The sequence below is a fragment of the Corvus hawaiiensis genome, chromosome 9 (genome assembly GCF_020740725.1).
Source record: "Corvus hawaiiensis isolate bCorHaw1 chromosome 9, bCorHaw1.pri.cur, whole genome shotgun sequence".
NCBI classification, from domain to species: Eukaryota; Metazoa; Chordata; class Aves; order Passeriformes; family Corvidae; genus Corvus; species Corvus hawaiiensis.
In genome coordinates, this window is record NC_063221.1 from 19,794,818 (window position 1) to 19,814,695 (window position 19,878).

At 35.5% G+C, this 19,878-nt stretch overlaps 1 long non-coding RNA gene across 2 annotated transcripts in view; it reads left to right on the plus strand.

The window, feature by feature from the left end:
• Nucleotides 1–19,878, plus strand: part of LOC125329824 — a 44,816-nt gene that overhangs the window by 16,002 nt on the left and 8,936 nt on the right. The window contains exon 5 of one of the 2 annotated variants that reach the window (XR_007205288.1): nt 7,211–7,239. The exons of the other annotated variant lie outside the window; for it this stretch is intronic. This is a non-coding gene — a long non-coding RNA (uncharacterized LOC125329824). The remainder of the gene's footprint in view (nt 1–7,210; nt 7,240–19,878) is intronic. 2 annotated transcript variants of the gene reach the window in all.

The following is a 19,878-nucleotide window of genomic DNA, read 5'->3' on the forward strand; positions in this document are numbered from 1 at the left end:
CATTCATTGAAATTCATGCCTCTGGAATTCATACATTTATATAACAAGTTTGTTGTGGTCTTTCAAACTGGTGAGCTAAGCTCTTAAGTGTGCAAAGACAACCCACTGCCCCCTTGCCAGACCCCCTCCCCTCATTCCTTACAACCAGTAATTTTGAATAAGAAGCATCTGCTCCTCCTCTGTGGTTACTTTTTAATTACTTTGTGTGCCCTACTTCTTTTGTTAAGAAAGTCTGAGGTTTCCAACACCAGTTGTAAACCGAAAAAATGCTATTTTGTGGGCTAGAACTGAAGTCAGAGTCAAGTACTTCTCTCAGAAAAAAAAATTACTGAGGATTGTAGGGATTTAGCTCTTTCAAGAAAATGACTTTTAAGACCTCCAAAGCTGCAAAATTATTCCAGTAAGAGCATTAATATTAATCATGGTGTGTTGCTATTGTTCAGGAGAAGTTAGCACTGAACTTCACAAAACTCTTTCAGCCTTTCGTCTCCAACTGTATAGATGTGAAACTAACAATAAATCTTGTTGACAATTTCTTCCACAGCTACTGGCAGTCAGGCAGCTGCAATGTGAACAGCGTCATGCACAATATGTGCGGCACAGCCAACACCCATTAACTATCACCCTAGTTTCTCCTCTGACTTAGAGAACATGTCATTTTTCCCCAGTGAGCAGCCTTTTCAAATGTTGAATTAGTAATATTAGCAGAAAATAATACTAATTTTCTAGCCAGGCTGTGTTTTTCCAAAGTGTTCACAATGGGGTCTGATAACTGCTTTGTAGAGAAGCAGAGCAAAGATGAAAATTCAAAAACTTTTGTAAATCATTTGTATAAGACATAGAGAAGTGGTGTGAAATTGGTTTTTTTTTTGTTTTTAACATGAAAATAGTAAGAGCATAGTTTAAAAAAAATAAAAGAAGTGGAATTTCAACTCTACTCAACAACAAACTTAAATGCATTCTAATATAGAAGCATATACATAAGTTCTGTGAAGAAACAGAGCTAGAAACATTTAGAACTATATGAAATAGTTGTTTAAATAGGGTATTGTCTTGCTTTCTATATTTACCGGCTTTAATGCCTAGCTCGAATCATATTTATTGAGAAGAAAAGAAATCTCTCTGCTATAAGCAACAAATTTCTATTTTATATCATGCATTCATTGCTTGCATACAGTTTCCACAGACATCAGTATGAAATCTGAGTAAATACTCATGTAGCATATGAAAGTGAAAAGCACAAATGGACCAGGGTTGATAGTCTTATTTTTCTAATCAGTTTTCCTTTGCAATTCTTACAGACAAATGCACATCCACACTTATTTCTGAAGCCATACACATATAGATAGATAGACTTGTATCTAATTTTCATAAATACACACCACCTACCATAAGTAAAAACATGACATTCAATAGACAACAGAGATTTGCTGTGGACATCTGAAAAATTAATTCAGCACCTTTCTTCTAATGAATTTCTTTATTATCAGTTTGTGCTTATTCAAATGCAACATATGGATGCTCTATAAGCAGGGGTTATTACAGCCGAAGGTATTGCTAGTTTTCCACGCTGCAAAATTTGCGGCAGGTCACCATTAAGCCAACTGATTTAGTACAAGGAGGGAAAAGGAGCCACTTTGGTGGCTAGGAAAAAAGGCATGGGAAGTCTTTGCCAGAATTGTCTAAAATTTGGAAAGGAGCTTGTGAATTATTTGTGATTGTCCAAGGAGTTTTGTCCACATCTGTATAGTACTATTTTGTAAAGCGAGAGGCTGTAACCTCTCTGGAAAGTGGATGGCATTATAGTAATACTGACTGGAGGCAGAGCTTATGTTACTGAGTAGCTTTTTAATCTTGCACTCCCCAGAAGGTTCCTCATTTCTAGGACCAGGGAGCCAGCTGCTGCACACAGGGAGACCAAATTCTGTCTCCTGTGACTTCTGTCCAGTCATTTCTCAACTGGACTAATGAATTGCTTCCAATTTCTAGAGGAGCCAGAGAAGCCTACAGCCTCTCTCTTGTCCACAGCTTGAAACTCCTTCCTAGTTTTTCAGCTATCATTCGCGGATTTTGATAAAATTTTAGGAACAGTCTCTGTGTTGCTTTGCTGTGCTCTGAAAGTTGTGTTACAGGAAAACTTGTAATGTTGGAAAAACTTTATTTTGTTCCTGGAGTTGAACAAAAGGTTGAATGAAAAAAAAAATACACTGGCAGGGAGGCCTGTGGGGTTGCTTCTGTTCTGAGATTTATTACTGATTTACCTAGGCCAGTCATGGAAAACAATTTCAGTTCTATATAAACTGGATATCTAAATCCATTTTGGACAGTTGGCCTGATTTGTATCCACAGATTTCCCCAAAACAATGACTCAGGCATTTCTCTAAATATTTGATAATCTGGAGAGAGGAACATTGCCCAAGGATTATGGAAATAAAATAAATTTCATAATTCTAAAATGTGTTCTGGGGTGCTTAACATCTAGTTCCCAGTTTTATCATTGCCCTTCCTGGGTCCATTGTATATGTCACAGACCTAACACAATTTTGACTTACAGTTTTTTGGAATGGTTAGCCAATATTTTCAAAACATTATAATAACCTTCCATGGAAAATTCTAGGTACAAAAATGTACTGCCCCTTGCATAATATATTAGATACTGCCTTTCTTTTATTTTACTTGAATTTTGAGAAAGAGTTAGTGGGAAAATTCAGCACTAGCGAACTGAAGCAGTGATACAGGTTGTAAAAACTGCCCCTGTGCAAGAATGTTATGTTTTTATGGAAGTGAGTCTTCTGTTTTATGCTAAGCAATTGCCCTGTGTTTTAATTCCCTCATAAAAATCACAAAATAAAAATGGAGTAAAAAAAGGAAAATAGAAGAGTATATGCTGTAAATGTTACTTTCACATATTTTTTTTCCCCACAAAGAAAAGGAAATTGCTAGAAATGTTGATTTGTTTTAAACCTTTCAACAGTTAGAGATTATTGAAATACTAAATTACTGGCACACAAGAGAACCAGATGATTGTTGTTCCACATTTACAACACAAACCAATTGATGTCTCAGAAAAAAAACAACTGCGGCAAATATTTTGAGTCTTAATTATCAGGCTGAAAAGGCTGATGAACAAAAGAGAGAAGGGGGGATGTGTGGAATAGTGAACAGAAGGGCAAACACGTTAAAAAAATTTTAAAGCCTTTGTCAGGCTCAAAAAGAGAAACAGACTTAATTATTATTTTATCTTCATTCCATTTCGGGAGCTTTATCTGAAACTATAACTTACAAAGAGCAATTATAAGCAAATGGCACCCAGCATGAATACTTCTCTGTGATTTGATTGTCTCATCCTTGGCTCTTACATCAGCACAATGATGTGATGCCCATTGGAAACCAGCATGACTAGGAGTGTGAAAGGGAAGCCATGCAGTGATTTAAACCTATAGCTTCATTTATCTGCTCCATATGGAATTACAACCTGGACAATAGTATCAATCCATTAAAATGAAGGGCTTATTCCAATGGAACCTGGCTGGATTAGTTAAAGTATTCTGCAATTCATGGAGAACAGCAGAGAATAAGGAAATAATTTCCCAGAATAATCCAGAGAATTACTTTATGTTTCTGATATAGACCGCCAGGGAAATAATTTAAAAGCATTTTTAAATATCTTCTATTTTCTATTATGAGCCTTTGGATTTCCACAGTTTGAGAGAAGTGAGACATTGTGGCTTAGAAAACTAATTACAAAACATAAAAATGCTCAAGACTAATGGAACAAATCAGACAGAAAAAAGATTTCCATATAGAAAGATCAGTGTTGGAATGGAAGCTACAGATTTTACATGTCTTCCTCTCAACATCTTCGTTATACATTCTCTTTGTTCCTGTTAGCTTACTAATTAGCTGTGATTTTTTTAATGCCCCTTACACTGGGTTAATTTTGTCTTACTCAACAGCAGGGGTTTGTGTAATAATAATTCACAAAGCAATGTCAATGATTAAAATCCTTTCATTAACATGGTACCTTAAAGATAATGAATGTGAAGCTTTTAGCTAACCCAGTCTCTAGGCTCAGAAAGGCAGTTTCGGCAGAAAATAATAAAAAAAAATCCTTGTACAGATTAGCTTTTGCCAGCAGAACAAATGAGATCTTTGTTTGGGTCTATTACAAACACAAAGTCATACAAATCAAAGAGCATTTATTATGAATACAATGATGTAGCATGCTTCTCTTGACAAAAGAATTCTAATAATGTACTTGAAGAATGCAAAACAGGCATTCAGAAGTGCTAATTTTCTGGTGGTTTTTGTAGACAGCATTGTCAATGCACAGATAATCAACTGCGAGGTCAGAGTGCCTTGAGCTGACTGTTGTCAGAGATGTGGTGGAAGGTGCTGTGGGCTGGATACGTCATTTCTTTCCAGCCCCTTCAAGAATTTTAAGCAGGTCTATCTGTCAGGATACAGGAAGTGTGGTTCAGTAATTAGGGACACAAGAAGAATTACCATTTTGAAAATTTTTAATACGTGCTAGAACAACTGTTCTGCTGAATTTGTTGTCTTTTCTAAAAAGTACCCTGCCACCTACATTGTAATGGTTCTTACATCTCATTTTTACTAAGTGTAAAAGATGTTTGCTGGATGAATTCATCCACATACAAATAGCATAACTAATAAAGAAAGGTGCCTTGGCAGCAGCAGGAGGATAACAACTTTGAAAAGAATAGGAAGTCTCATTCAAGTCAGTCACATTTTTCGCCCCTTAATGCATAGTTCTTTCACTTCGTGGTCTTGAAAACTAAGATATAGTGTGTCTATATTTTCTACCCTCCCACTGTACTAGAAATCTGGATTTGTTTTAATTTCAAACAACATTTGTTCAGTAGCCAATTTACATTATTAAATTCTGGCTTCAATAGGTTTATGTAAAAATGAGGAAAAAATCTCCTGTCCCTGACACCATCTTTTCCAGTTAGGATTGTAGAATTTTTGTGCATTTTAAACTATATTTTTCCAGTGCAATGGACACTTCTAAATCTCAAATTAAGGGAGCATGCTGCAAAGACTCAAGCAAATCTGTGTCTTTACAAAAATAGATGCTGTCATTGAATTAATCTCTGTGCTTGCTAAGCCTCTACTGCACTGAGGGTTTTAGCAAATGATCAATATGAACAGAATTCATCAACAAATGAGCTTAGCTGACATTTTCTATGAGTTGATAGCCAGGTGGGTCTTTCAGATTGTTTTTGTGCTGTGTCATTCACTCAAGTAAGTAATTTAATATGCAGGTCAGTAAATGGGTAGGTAGTGGGAGCACTTCAGTTGTAGCTTCTCTGTAATTTTCCTGTGGATAATTTCATATATTTTTGTCTTTAGTGTGTTGCTGTCTCCATTGTTCTCATAAGCACAAATAATTGCTCCCATTTTTTTAAAGGAAAGAAAACAGGTGATAGCCCCCTAGAAAGCTGAGTCACTGAGCTGGCTACTTAAATTAATATAAATATGACTAAGTAAAAATTTCATCTGATAAAGGCATTGATATGAAAGCTGAAATAAATCCTTTTTTGTAAGAGACTGTCAAGACAAAGCTTAAGGGTTCAATTTGCCCAGGAAGATGCAGAAACTGTGAAAATTGTTAATTTCATCTATGCAAACAAAAATGGACTGTATCTTGTTATTTTTTCCTCATATTTTGGCTTACGGGCAATAATAGCCTGCTAAATTTGGTTCAGCCAAGCAAAGTTCCACACAGTATGTAACTTGCCTTATAGCTCTCTCAAAAAACACCTGCACTGATCCATATAGATTCTTATTTCCTAGAATGTCTCACAGCCTTTAAAATTAAGAAGAAAAATGCCAATTTGTAAATGGTTAGTATTTAAGTAGTGTTTTCTGGTTCAGTATTTTGAATGTGTTTGGTTTTACTTTTATCATATGCTTTTATTGTTAAGTACTCATGGAAAAAGTACTTCCTTTTCCAGAGATGTCATTTAAGCCCTGTATTTCACTGATTTCCTCTCCCTTTTTTCCATTCTGATGTGAAATGCTCCCCTCACCCTTCCAAAAATAAAGAACTTTGTCTCATCAATAAACCTTTTCCTAAAAGAATGGGCTCAAATGGATCAACATCCTGACCTTCATCTCTCTGTCCTGGATGAGCTGTGCTTAACTGAGGCACATATAGATACCTATCAGGAGATACCTGCTTCAATATCTCTTTTAAATCATGCTATGCCAATCATACCTTATTGAATTGAAAAATGTGTATCTTATAAGAGTTATCATTTTCTTCTCAGCCTGCAGATGTGTGAGAGTGTATCTTCAGTAAAGACTACTAATAAAAGATCCAGACCTATTGTTCCTATATATATTGCCATATTCTGATAGACATTTCAACTTCTCTGGCAGGTGAAGTTGGCATACATTATAAAAGTGAGACAAAATCAAGTGAAACTGAATACAGATAATCTCATAGTGGGTGAAGGAGATATTCTTCCCTAGAAAATATTTTGAAGCAGCTTATTGCTGTATGAATGGAGATCATTCTCCATGTACTAGAAAGACATTGGAACGACTTGATTTTTTTTTTAAAAATTTTTATGAGAAAAACAAATAGTGAAATAAGTAAATAAAAATAGGTGAATAAATTGAAATAATTGTTAGGTTATTTTTGTGTTTTTTTTTTTTTTTCTGAAATGTCTGGTTGCAGTGTTAGGGACTCTAAATAGTCCTGATTTTGGCTGCAATAAAGTTAATTTACTTCTTAGTACGTGGTGCAGTGCTGTGTTTTTGATTTAGTATGAGAACAAGGCTGGTGATGCACTCATATTTTAGTTGTCACTAAGGCATGTTTATTCTAAACCAAGGATTTTGCATTTTCCCATGCTCTGCCGGTGACCAGGTACACAAGAGAACTGTGGGGGAGCAAGCCTGGACAGCTGACCCACACTGGCTAAAGGTATATTCCATACTATAAAATGTCATGCTCAGAGTATAAACTGGAAGGCTTTGGCCAGAAGCCCCCAGCTGGGAAAGAGGTGGGTTACTGGGTGGTGAGCAATTGTATTGTGCAGCATTGCTTCTCTTGGATTTCATTCCCCTCTCTCTGCTTTTCATTATTATTATTGTTGTTGATTTTATCATTGTTTGTTTACTGTTATTATTGATATTACTATATTTAAATTATTAAACTGTTTTTATCTCTCCCCAGGAATCTCCTCCCCATCCAACCAGGGTAGGGTACGTGGAGCGAGTCAGCAGCTCTCTGGTAGTTTGTTACCAGCCGTGGTTAAATTACAGCACAAGTGTGTTGGGCATTGGTGGCTTTGCCTCACAGTGGAGCTTGTAAGAGGCCCTGTTGCAGCTAGCATAGTGCTGTCAGTGTCCTTATTGTCTGGGCTGAGATTCCATTGTGGTGTATCGTTAGCAACAAGGATAACCTTCGCACTGAAGTTTGTTGCACTTTTTTATGAGCTCTGTCTCACTGACATGCATTCTCCCCAGCCTACAGCCACAGCCTACTAGTCTGGCACAACGCTTTTGCATGTAATGAGAAAAGTGAAATCATACTGGACAAAATTAATGGCCAGTCCTTTCTGCTGGCTCTGTAAAGACTATGACCTCAGCAAAGCCGAGTCAGTGTTCATGCTGCTACTTCTGCCTGGAGCTGTGCAAGTTTCATACTTCTATAAATTTGGTCTAGGGAAAAATATATTTATGTAGCTGGAAGCCAATAGATGTGTAGATCAGGATTTGGTCTCACAGGTCTAAAGAATAACAGCCTGTATGTGATATAAGTAGGTGTTCTGTCAAGTGCAGTCTTTATCTTGGCCTTGCGGCAGACCCTTCCCTCAGTGAATCCTGCCTTCTTTCACCTAGGACAGGGTGGTTTTGGCTCACCTTGTGATCCAGATGTACCACAGGTCCAAACAGAGATTATTGCCCCATTCTGACAGACTTTGGAACAGCTAAATGCAAATGCTGAGAGGAAAAGGAAGAGAGACTTATAATACAGCTATTGGCACAGTTAGTGTAAAAATTTTCTTGATTCAGTAACAAAAATGTTAGGCTTTCAGCTTCGTGGAACAGAAACACAGAACAGACTATAATTCCTTGGAGTAACCATTCTGACATGTAGCCCCTTCTGAAATATAACTCTGAAACAATCCTTTGCTGTCTCCAGTAGGGAGAATAATTGCATATAACAGCAAGGTCAGGTTCCAAGATGGAAAGCCACCACTCTCCAAGTAAGAAAACTCTGAAAGCATTTTGGAAGAACTGCTTGATTTCTGTGGTTTTCACCTATGGTATTTTCTTTATTTCTTTATATTTCTTTATGGTACTAATACCATAAAGTCTATGGTATTCCCTCAAAATAATGTTTCTACGGCAAGTGCTAACTGGTCCTTCAACAAGGACTTGAAAATGGCACCATCTTACTAGTTTTGACAGGAGTTCAGGTTTTGTGTTTGTGACCTATCTGTACTGTAGCTGTTATTGTCCATTGTTCAGAACATCTCTGTGCGGTGAAGGAAGTGGAAGCAGAGCTGACTGGCAAAAATTAATAAACAGCCAATACAGCCTTGCACTGCAACCTGTACTCCTGTCCTTACTATTCCTGAAATAATGAGATACTCAGGGCGTGTCTGAGTACTATACTATGGTTTAAATCATAGAAATGCACTCCTCTGATTGTCAAGTGATGATTTTATTTCTTCATCTTGGACTAGAAACCAAACAGGAGTCCATAATTAACTGATCATTGCAGAATTAGATGGCATTAAAATTAATTTATTTTAATAAGCTGTACTACTTGCCCAAATGAAAGGCTTAGTGCTCTGAAGGACCTCTGAAAAGAACAGGGAATAAGTTACTGATTTAATTATCTATGGTTAAAGAATGAGAGAAATGTAGCTGAGCCAAATATGTCTTTAAAAACATATAATAAGTGCTGCATATCCTCATATCAGAATGGGGAAATAGAGAAGAAAAGACAGAAAAGAGCATATAAGCACACTTGTTAGAATTTCTTTGGTTCAAAAGATTACTTCGATATGACATTCACTATTGGCTGTTACAAATGCTAGAAATGCCTGTAGTAACACTTAGCAGCCTTGTTAAGAGATTGGTGAGTAAGGATTTTATCCTGCAGTCTCTTGAATTCCCTGCCACACCTATCCTTCATATTCCTTCTTCACGATTCATGTCTGTCTTGATTCCACATGGGTAGAACAATCTTTGGAGTTGATTTATGCTGCTTTTAATTTGGCTAATTGGATCACAGCCAGATGATGTGGATGATGTGTTTCTGCTTTTTCCTTCACTTCTAGCTCTTTCTGGTGCATTTCATTATGATCCCTAAGGTAACTCTCTCCCACAAAACACTGCAGAAAACTAATCCACTATAACTCAGAAACCACTTTAAGACAAGGAACAAATTCCAAGGCAGTAAGTTACGCTACTTGAACTCACAATTACATAGATTACTCACACTGACACTCATGAGTACAAAATGGGCACATACCTTTGTGTAAGTGAGATGGAATAAGGCATAGGAAAGATATAAATAGGATATGATCTGCCTTTAGCATATATCCTGCCAGTAACAGCTTTATGGGTTCTACTCCTCTCAGTCATTTTCAACATCATAGGTCAAACTCGGTAGCAATGCTTCAATGATATAGTGGTAAATGATATCATGGCAAATCTCAGGGCCTCCTCTGGAAGAAAATTAAAAATTATATCAACCATGAACTCTTTTAAAATGTACTTAGATACAACTCTGAATTTGATGTTATCTGTGTTCACGTCAATACAGATCACGGTAGATGATTTTATTGCAGAATATGTTACTCCGAAACAACATTATTTCATATTCACTGTGTGGTATCAGAGCGGTCTTTGCTTTGCTGCAATTAAATGGTGGTGATGGTGCGATGATGGACATCAACACAGTGACAGAAAAAAGGGACATGTAAGTCATCCTGAGTGTAATAAATGCTTGAGAATGTGACAATAACAATTTGAGAGTCAACAGGGAAGCTTGGCACGATGAAGTGCGGTGAATCAGGATGATCAAATGATTTTATTAGTTTGCTTTTATTAGTCAGATCTATTTTCATTTCTTTAATATGACCAGGGAAAAAAGAAGTAATTGTAATCAGTTTATCAAATACAACCCTGGCAAAGAGTATGCCACTGGTAACTTGATTTTGTTCTAACTGAACACACTATGTTTTGACTAATCTTCAGCATCCAGGATCATTTCTCTTAAAATGTCAGGAAGATGAGTCAGAGTAATAGTTTATTTGTTTTCTTTTGGTGTTGTATTTAAAATAAGCTCCAAATATATTTTACAGCTGACCTTGTTTCTGGCAGACATGGGACAGATGAAGCTTAAAAAACTGAAAAACATCTCAATTTATCTTCAGACCACCAGCTGAGAGTCTATCAGGGACAGTCACAATATAAGCTTTGCCACGCCCCTGCCCTATCCCCCCGCTACATGAACTTCACCTAAAATAATCACGTACTCAGTGGGAGAGTAGGGATTCTGTAACTGTGATAGCTAATGCCCAAGGCTCCCCTAAGCAGTGATGAACAATTATTATAAACTATTCCAAATTATAGACTGTAGGCACTGTGATGGAGACTTTTGTAGACTGGACTGAGACAATTACCAAATGAAGGAAAATATTATTATTTTAGGAAATGTAACATTTTAATACATTGTGAAAAATGATGAGGGAATAATAAATGGAGGGCATAAAAAGAGCTAATAATAAAAAGGAGCTTGGTGAGAAATCCCGCTGTCATATTTGCATTTACCCTGAAACTAATGCCGTGCACATTTTTGAATGCAAATAATTCACATGAGGAAGCAAAATGAGGATGTTAATAATCATTTTTCCCTTAATGAGAAGCTGTACTTTGATTGAAAGGAGCTTTAAGGTGGCCTAAACTAGGCCTAACAAAGGAGCTTTTGTGAGGGTTTTTTTTTTGAGACTTTAAAGGAATAAGTTAGAATAATATTCTGTCACTTAAAACCCCAGCATTAACATTTTTATCACAAATCTTATTCCAAATTAAAAAAGACGTGTTAGGAAAATTATTCATTCCATATGGGATTTTCTTTTTCACTGTGGCTATTAACTTAAAATGCTTTTTCTTTTGGGAACAACTTAAGTTTTTAGGTTCCTTTTCTTTTCTTTCTTTTTTTTTTTTAAATTCTCATTCACAAAATAGATTTTTTTATCAGATCCTTATCTCAAGACTTCCATACCAAAGTTCTAGGTTGCCTTCCATCATTCTTTTACTTTGTGAAGGCTTGTTAGTCTCAGATGGCTTAAATAGAAACAGGGTTCCTGAATTGACTGGAGTCTCCATCTTCTTACTGCTGTATAGAAACCATCATGAATTTTGTATGAAACATTTCATGAATTGTAACTAGATTAATTCAGGTTTGAGAACACCATTTCCAAACATCAGGAATAGGGAAGTATTGGATTAAACTGAAGACACATTGCCAGTGTTGGCCATCACCTTTTTATCCATTCATGGGGAACCCTAAGAGGATATAATTCTATTAAATTAAACACACCTTCTGTTAAAGGGACGTGAGCCAGATTGACTTGTCTCTGCATGGCCTGTATCTTATCACTCTCCCCAACAGAAGAGTATTGTATAATTCCCTGTGAGTCATCAGCAGTACACTGAAGAGCTAATCAAACATCCTTCCCTGTCACCCCATGTATGCTGGAAGACAGTGTTCATGTTTTCCGTGAGGACTTCCTGCAAATGGGGTTGATTTCTTTCTGTGTGTTTGTTTTCAGACAGTATTTTGAAAACAGCCTGTGGGTTATGTGTGCGCTGCACTGCGTGTGGCATGTGGCTGATCACTGGTGTGTCGTGTGAGGCACTTTCTCCTTGATTGCACCTGTTTTAGCAGAAAAACACAGAATTAATATGATGAATAAATAGGAGCAGTACAAGGATCTTGGTATTCAGACTGCTCCACATGGGCTGCCTGGCCCAGAAGTCCCTCCTCCTTTTTGGCTGACATGGAATAGGGACCCGTAAGTCCCTCCACACTACATCTATGTGGGCAGCCATTCTACTGCAATCACCGCTTATGCACACTTTCAACTACAAAATTCCTCTTGCAGTTCATATGAATGTTTAGATGGACTCTAAAAGGCCAAGTACAAATTGGCTCACAAAATCAGAATAAGTTGCCGCTAATAATTCTCTCCTGCAGTGACCATCGAGCTGTAGTGGGCATCTGCGGGGCAAAATAAATATTGCCTGTCATTAAGATGCACCATCTTTCTTATATTTCTCTTAATTACTTTGATTTGATGCTTCTCATCACTCATCAGCTGGCAATGGCACGGCAGGCTAGATGTGTTTGTAAAAGCAAATGGTGACTTAGGGATTGTTGTTAGCATTTCATAGAATTAGTTTGTGAAATGAGCTAGGTAATCGCCTCGGCCCCTACATGACTGAAACTAAGCAGGAACAAAGTTCAGTAAATGGGATTAATTTTGTTCTGCATGCCAACTTTACACACTTAAGTAATTTTCTCTTACATGTTTATAGGTTTTTAAGACATTATGATACCTCCAGTATTGGCTTGGTTAATTCTCCTGAACAATCCATGAAAATAGATTGATGGTAGTAATGACTGAAGATTTTAACATATTATTTAATTAAGGAAGCATTGCTTTGCCTCTTTCCCCTGAGGTTTTTTTCAGGCTTCTCATTAGTGTTGCAGCATGATAACTTCAGGTTGATCAACCAACAATTGTCATCTCTAATGGTGCAATCCTGCCATTTTTCTCATGTTGTGTAGCATTAACTCCACAAATAATCCAATTCAAATGCATTCGGTTGGATTATTCAATTAAATAGCCAACACTGAGGTTGGCTGGGTATCAATCTCAGGAGCAGCTTCCCAATCATCTGAGCATGCACTTATTGAGGACCTGATCCTACAACAGCTAATTTGTCTTGAACTACATGTGTGAGATTTATCCATGAGGTAGTTTGTGTGCATAAACATGTGCGTAAATCATTGTTTGATTAAGGCCGTACACAGTGCAACTAATGAAATGAATTTATTTGTCCTCTTTTAGGGTCATAGATATTTGTTTCTCTTAACAAGTATGTGTGACTTTTATGGGCTAGTTTCTGATTATGTTTTAGACTTAGAAAAATATTGTTTCATGTGGCTATGAAACTGTGCTCTGTAACTCCTTTCAGGCATATTTTCTTAATGTAAAATGGTAAAAGAGTGCTTATATTTGTGGAATGGCTTCCCTGGCACTTGACAACTTTTAGTTCAAGTTTAGTAGGTTGCAGGTTTAATAGTTTAATTAAATTCTCTAATGTGTATTCACTATTCTGTGTGTATAGACTGACTTTTTAATGGAAAAATATAAAACAATCACTGTACACAAAAAAAAGGTATTCTTTAAGTAGATATATAGATCAATTTGGAAACTGTTCTGCCTGAAAAGAGAACCCTATGCAATTCCTAGATTTCATTCTGAGGAAAAAATGCATTTAGGCACTATTTGCCTTTCCCAAAGAAAATTATTTGTAGGAGATATACTCAAATGAAGAGACAATTATAGAATTCAATACATATATTTATATTTTTCATATGCATATATGCTGTGTTATTTTATTTGAAATATTGTTGTTATAAAGTGTGCCACAGGACTCTATATTGGCTAGTATTAAATAAAGCAAAGTTTTTTTAAAAAAGCTAAAATAAGCCTTGGATTTCTACTTCAAAAAAAAAATTAAATTAATTTGGACTTTAAAAAATTAAAGTAAAAAGAACTGCAAAGTCTTTGGCATGTACAGAGTGTGTATGTGTTCAATATTTTGTTCATTGTCTTATGGCATTGGTGTTTGCTCACACTGATTTATTGGCTTGTCTGTTTCTGTGCACATGTGCATATATCTGCACTTGTTTTCAAAAATTTGTGTCAGTGATAATTTCAATGGGAATATTCCTAGGAATTCCTAGGAATCTGTCACACATGGTACTTACGTATGGATACTACTTTATGTCCTTTTCCACAGCTTCTGACCTTTTATTTAGGCTATTTTTCTCTCTCTCATCCCATGAGCTTTGTCCCCATAAGACTTTTGAAGTTTTATACTTTCAGATCTCTAACAAAGAATAACAGGGGAGACAGAAACAATTGGATAAAATGTCATGGATATAATCTAGTCCCACAGAACTCTGATTTATGTTTACTAGTCTTTAGTTTTCAAGTATATGTCACTTTTTACACCTTTTCCTTTACCTTCAGCAAATACTGGATAGGTCTATGTTGCATTTGCTAATTGGAAACGTTACAGGTTTTGCCATCTGAAAACTGATAGAAGCTTTATATTCTGAGCTGAAAGCAAATGCCTACAACAACCATAGGTGCATATGGTATTACTATAAACTAGTATTTACAATCACCCTCTACCCTGTATTCTCTGAGTGTGCTGTATATTTATTTATGTAACTGTAGAACATGACAGTATTTTTCCCTGAAAATTGGGATTTGCAAGTACTGAGGGTAATGCAGAGACTAATGAATCATTCTTTTAGCCATGTTGTCTTTATACATATATGTATAAACCAAAAAAATTAAAAGAAATCTGGTTTCTATTTAAATATAGTTATATTTTAACTAGTGTTAGACCTAAAAATTCTTTCAGGCTAAAAATACCAATAATATACTATAAAAAATAGACTGAATCACCAAGTATTCCTGAGGCAGTCTCCTGACTCACAAGTATTGTTTTTATGGCTGTAAAAGCCAACAAAAGCTACCCTGACATACCCAAGATTAAAGTTTTTGCAAGGAAGGAACACTTTTAATGTATTAAAAAGTGTGACATATCTTATTGTTCTAAATAAAGTTATAATGATTTAATATATACTGTAAACTGCATTTCTCCTTAGACAACCTCTTATCACCTTAAATTAGGATTTTTGTTTTCGCCTCGCCGTCATTAGTAGAGAAGTCAATGGGCTCATTAACAAGCTAACAAAAGAGACTATATTGCTCCAGTTTTACTCGAGAACAGAAAAAGGAATTACATGCATTAACTGCACTAGGAATGTTTTTCTTCTAGCATTGGAGGCTGGAGAATTTAGATAGGTACTGATGTAGCTCCTAGATCATGTTTTCTCCCTGTGAGACACCATGCTGGACGCTTTGCCCTGGATCCCTGTTGGGAGTGGTAGAAATCATACCTTTCATGCTACTTATGGTAGCTGTAAGATAATGACTGAGGGAAAGTCACTGATATGGTGTGGGGAGCTTTGGTGATTTTCTTGTTGTTATTTGCACAGCAGGCATTAGGGCAAATGTTTATCAGGAAAGAAAAACCTGAGGGTTAAACAGAACTAAAGAGAAATTCAAGCATGTTTAAACAGTTTTCTCCCAGGCATTGTACCAGTTCTTGATTTGCATACCTCTATCAAAATTAAACAGTGTTTTAAATTTAGCAATCTTTTGTATTCCTTATTTAATTCTGAACTCCTGACTTGAGAATTATTAGTAACATTAAATATTAGTCTTACCATGTTAGCTAACTAGTAAATGGAAAAGATGTCTAAGAGGTCTTATTATTACCCTTACTGGAAACATTTCACATAGTTAAAAGGTACAAAAGACATGCTAATATTAGAATCCTGTAGAGGAGCTATCCAATGAAGAATAAGAATATTCAATATAATACCAATTAAAATGAGATGCAAAAAGGATCTAATACTAATTGCTTTTATCTCTAAATTACTGAAATAGTCATAGTCTAGAGAAACAAGAATCCTATTATTCCTAATTTATTCTGTAACAGATAACTGCGGTGGTTTAGAGATAGACAGAGGAATTTAGTTTTAGGATTGGTAAATCCTTACTGGCATTTTGGATTAGCTAAGAGTAAATGCAGAAATGCAAGTGACTTGACCTAATGGAATTGAAGGTGTTTAATTTAAATAATGGGATGAATATCAGTGGATTTTACTTGTTAGACCTCTCTTTTTAAAGAGTATTTGGAACAGACATATTAATGAAGATTGTAGGTGTCAAATTAGAAATAAATTGAATTTTGTTCATTAAAATTTATATTCTTTCTAGACTGCACAATAGAAAGTAAAATATACATTTGGAGTTATTTGTTACTGCTATAAATTCTAGTGTCATTCTCAAAAACTTATCTTCTCATAAAAAAAAAATAATTTAATCTAATCTCTTAGGAGGTCTATTGCCAATAGTATCTCACAAATGATGCTGAAATTGAATTGCAGAAACAATGGTTGTTTTGGTTATTTTTCATGGCTCCATCATGCAGCTTCCTTTTTATCATTAGCAGATTCCTAGTTTAGGTAGACTAAAGTGAAAGTGTGAAAATGTGGAATTAGCATCTCATTTCAGAGAGCAGTACATTTAGCACTTCTAGGTTTCCTTGATCTCTTTTGCTTTCCTGACACAGCAAAGGACATTTTTCAGGGATTAAGGAGAGCATTCCTTCATGAATGTAACATGGTGTATTGGTTACATCTCACCTTATCAGCATGCACTCTGCTAGCACATGTGCAATGGTGCTCTAGTTCTTCAGACACAGAATGGGCTTTATTGAAAGATTTCTCTGAATATTATCATTATATTAAGTGTATGAGGTAGAGCTTTTCTTCAATCAGTTATATGTCTGTTTGAAATTGATCTAAACCACACCTAATGTCTTTGCTTAAATCTCTATATGCAAATGAAGAGCAACCATCAAATTCTCTTAAGTTTTTCTAAAGTTGACTTAACTTTCTGACTGATTTTTTTTAAGGAAACTGGAAAAAACTAAATCCTCATGTCAAATTTGGTTAAGAAAATGAAAAAAAAATGGTGGACTGCAGAAGAAGACAAAGTTTATTTGCATAAGATACTTTGGAGGAGCAAAAAAAGCTTTGCTGACTATTCTTGTCCAAATAAGTGCTATTCCATCCTCAATTTTCCATTTTCTCGTCATGGGAAGGATTTCTTTTTTCTTTTTTGGGGGGGGGAAAAAAAACCAAAAAGAAACCTTCTCTTTAACTGTGTGCTAATTGTGATTTATTGCTCTGTATCTTTTATAGTTCTGGGTTTCTCCAGAGCACAGAAAACATGGAGGAACACAGTTTATAAACATGTGTTTTCAGCCTTACCATGGGGGTTCCATACATTCCAGCTGGCAACACTTTAGCTTCCGATTTGAAAGCCATGAGCTTTGTTCCAGTTCAGTTCTTAATTAACTGCATGTCCTGAGGTTAGTTATCTCAGATTCCCTTCATATAATCGAATACAATGAAAAGAAATTTCTGTTTTCTCTACATTTGGGGCTAGATCCTTTACAGTTGTATTTCTGAACCTTACCTGAATGTAAAGTAGGTCTGGTTTGGTTCGATTGTTTGTTTTTGTTTGGTTTGGTTTTGTTTTTTGTTTTTTCTTTAATTCTATATAATTAGTATATAGTGTAGGATTACAATTTTTTGGTCTTCACATGAAAAATCTTCTAAGTGATAAGGGTATATAATAATTAATTAATAGATTGGAAAGGTGCCATTTTTTTTGTGACTTGGAATTCCAGCTGATCTTGGGTTTGGTAAAATAGATGTGATAAACGTCTGTGTGTCCGTGTATGTCCTCACTGAAGAAGCCAAGGTTTGGCTTATGGAGGTCCATTGACAGGAGTTCAGCAGGAGTCTTGGCTGTGTCCTTCTGTACCTGGCTGGCCTAAAATCATTTCATTAGTCTTTCACACATGCAAGCAATTAATTCACAGCTCTACAAAATCCTGTTAATATTTTAGAGAAATGTATATTTGTGCCTGATGTTTTTAAAAAGAGTTCCAAATGAAAACATTTAGAAAATGTTATCCCAGAATTGTGCAAAGACAAAGCAACCTTGCATTTTCTAATGTGTAAGGAGCTGACTGGGTGAATTAGAACTTGCCACAGTGCTCTAATTTGTACAGCTCACCTCTGAGATAATTTCCCAGTTTTAAAATTAATCTGTCATTATGTTTTGTCCTTTTTGAGAATTTTGTAGTCATTTTTTTCTTAAATTACTCAAAGTAGAATTTTTTTCTTTAAAAATGTAATATTTTTGAATTCATCTTGGAAGTTTAAAAAAATGTTTTAAACAGCTATTAGTTCAAGATAAAATAATTTCTTATTTTCCACCTTGGAGGTTGTTATGAACTTCTGCATTTCCATTAAGTGATCCTATATTTTCTTCAGTCAATGCTATTTAACTATTCCAGTAATTAATTAAACCAAAGAATGGTTCCTACTGTGAATCTTGCCTACATGCTTTTAAGTCAGTGTGTCAGAGGTGAGGATATGCTTGTAAAGTTTGACATTTAATTAAGTTGTTTTGATCTTTTGTTCTTCTTTTTTGCACATATTAATTATTTTACCTATGAAGTCTAATTCAATTCTTTAAGGTGTGTTGATGTTTTCATAATAATATAACACGGCATTGTTTCTTGTGTATGAGAGTTATTGTGTAACTGTGATCGCAATATACCCACAGCTTTGTAACATACAGTAACTATACACTCATGACCCAAGTGGATAATTCTGATTATTTTCCTTGTTAAGATAAATGTCAATAATTCGAATATGTGAATTTATTTCCTTTCTAATGGCTACATGTAATATAATGGGACTAAGGTCAAAGCTTAGAGAAGGAAACACTTTTAAAAGTGAGAAATGTGTGAGCCCTACTTTTTACTGTATATGATTATTAACAATGAACTTGCCCAGTTCATTTCAGCAGGATTCACTGGAACTCATAAATTAATATGGTCATTTGAGAAAAGTGTCCATATTCTTCTATAAATAAATCTGCACCTGAAGCCTCTTTCCTGCAAAGAAACTTCATGCACTGAATGCAATTGTAATATGAATCTTCTGGTAGTCTTGGTTTTGGTGGTTTTTTTCCTACTTGCCTAAGCTAGACTGAATTCCTCCTTACCAGCTGTTAGTGAACCTGGAATAAATGTCAGGGAACAGTGTACACATCTTCTGACAAATACCTCTAAAAGGGAAAGCTCAATGGAAAACCTTTCTGGGAGGCAGTAATTGGAAATACGGTTCTACAGAGGTAGTTGTCCATTCCTAAAACCTTCATCTCGACTACAGAAGAGATAAGGATATAAATCCTTTATTAAAACTATAATTGCCATTTTTTTTTTCTATTAATGATGCTTTGTATTACTTGCCTTGCAAACAAATGTGACCCTGGGAGTATTGAGAAAGTGAGTAATCATCTAGACAACTGACAATTCTTATTCTTATTTGAAAAAAGATGTGAAAGAGCAGCAGAAGGCTTGTTACCAGAAATGCAGTCACAAGGTAATTTTTCACTATTGAAAATATGATCTAATACAAGTCACAAAAGCTAAATTCCAGTGCAATGAGCAATGGTTGGATCAGCAATTTTTCATAATGAAGGAAAAAACTGTTAAAAACAAAGAAAGCTATGACCTGTAAATTGATCCTGTATGCATGAATCAATCATGTAAACGTTGAAAACCTCAGAACCTTGTTTATAACATAATAAAAATAAGTTATTCAGCTACAAAAACCTAAACTAGAATTCACATTTGGATATACAAAGCTACACAGTGGTGCTTCATTAGTATTCAAAATTACCATAGATAATGTTCAGATCTTGATATAATTTCTTAAAACCATGTCTCACCTATCTAGAGAGCCCTTGTTAACACAGGCCAGTGGATTTTCATGCTATTAAGGCTGCTTAATTTTTGGTTCTGTGCTTCCCCTTACTGCGATATTCTAATTACCCAATGACACTACTTACTGCATAC